Below are 1,849 nucleotides of genomic sequence, written 5' to 3'. Positions count from 1 at the left end.
CGTTTATCACACTTTTTCTCATAGATCTCAAGGGAAAACATTTATTCAAAAAGATCAAATTGATATCAATGCAAAAATGCATTTTATTGAAGAATATGATTTGTTTTAAGTACTTGTACTTGCATAAATGTTCTGTGCTTACGTTGAGCAATAAAATGATGAGTACTCTGTTGGAAAAATTTATATGCATTTTGAGAAATTCGATCAACTAACTTTGACTTTTCCCAGTAAATTTCCTTAATATATGGGCTACATGTAGACTACAGTACCATCATCAGCCGTTACTAGTCCACAGCAGAACAAAGGCCTCAGACAGGTGCATCCATTTGCATCTGTTTATGGTCTTTCTATGACAGTCTACACCCGCAAACTTTCTTAGTTCGTCAATCCATCGTCTTCTCTCCCTTCCCCCGCTTCTTTTGTAGTCTCAGGGGACCAATTCTGTTATTATTAATGTCCATATGTTACCTGTCATTCTCATTACATGTCCTGCCCATGTCCCTTTCTTTTTCTTACTTGTTGTTAGAATATCCTCTACTTTAGTTTGCTCCCGTATCCATGTTGCTCCTTTTCTGTCTCTTAGTGCTATTTCATCATCATTCTTTCAATAGCTCTTTGAGTTGTACCTATCTTATGTTTTATGGCTTAGTAAGGCTCCACGTTTCTGATATATAAGTTAATACTAGAAGGGCCATCTAATTGAATACTTTTTTTTTTTAGAAAAGGTGGCACTTCACATTTCATAATCTCATTTCGTTTGCCAAAACAATTTGAGTTAAACATTTCGTTGCAAGGCAGAAATAAATGTGATTATGATGTAGTAAAATATTAAGGCGTTTAAAAAAGAACTTATATTTCAAGGTCTTTTTAGCTCAATCAAAACTTTCAGAACAACACTTTCCCCGGGGGAAGGCTTACGAAGGTAATGAGGAAAAATTAAGATATCTATGAATATTTTAAAGAATCGAGTCAGATTTAGACACATTAATAGCAGATTATAATAAAAGATCCAATAACCACTGAAACTTGGCACTTCGTTGACCTATCAGAGGCTTCTTTAGAGTTAAAAGAGGAGCTTATTGAAATGTCTAAAGACAATATCCTAAAATCTCTGCTTGACGAAGAGCGAAAATCTCATCGTAATTTGGAAAAAAAAACAACCGTAAAATATCTTTGCCTCCTTGACCATGCCCGACGACTAAGTATCTGCTTCTTTTTACCATACTTATGTGAATCCCCATTTTCGTACTTGGCGCAAAAAAAGAAAAAAAAAAGAAGTAAACAGACGAACATTTGAAGGGCCAATTTATTGAAGCTAGGAACCCCTATGTTAGAGCCTGATATCAAAATCCTTTCTCAAAAGAAGTAAAATTGAAGAAGTCATTATTTTGTATAAAGTACCAATTAAAAAAAAACCATATTCTTAACGTTAATAACCTTTCTATTTTATAAGATTATTATTCCTTTCCTAGATACTTAAATACGAACCCTATTTCAATGATTTGAAATTGTCATAATTTCGATATTATTCATTTATTCATTACTCTAAAAACTACTTGCTTAAATAGAATATTCTAGAAATCTATGTTTTCGATATTAGATTACTAATAAATTGGGGATAAAAATAATGAAAAACATTACGCGGCCTTTATGAAGGATAATGAATTGCAAGGTGGCCTACATGCACGCTAAGTACCCCACCCTTGGTATAGCTGTCTACTATATACACACACACATACGCAGATTTCCCAGAGCTTTCTCTCAGGAAAGACCGTGGCTTTATCCATCTCTACTGTATATATTCAACATGTAAAAAAAAAATCCACTTAATTTGGAACTAAGGTAAAAA

Source organism: Palaemon carinicauda, chromosome 21 (assembly GCF_036898095.1).
Source record: "Palaemon carinicauda isolate YSFRI2023 chromosome 21, ASM3689809v2, whole genome shotgun sequence".
Lineage (NCBI taxonomy): Eukaryota > Metazoa > Arthropoda > Malacostraca > Decapoda > Palaemonidae > Palaemon > Palaemon carinicauda.
Note: the sequence above shows the minus strand (reverse complement) of the source record.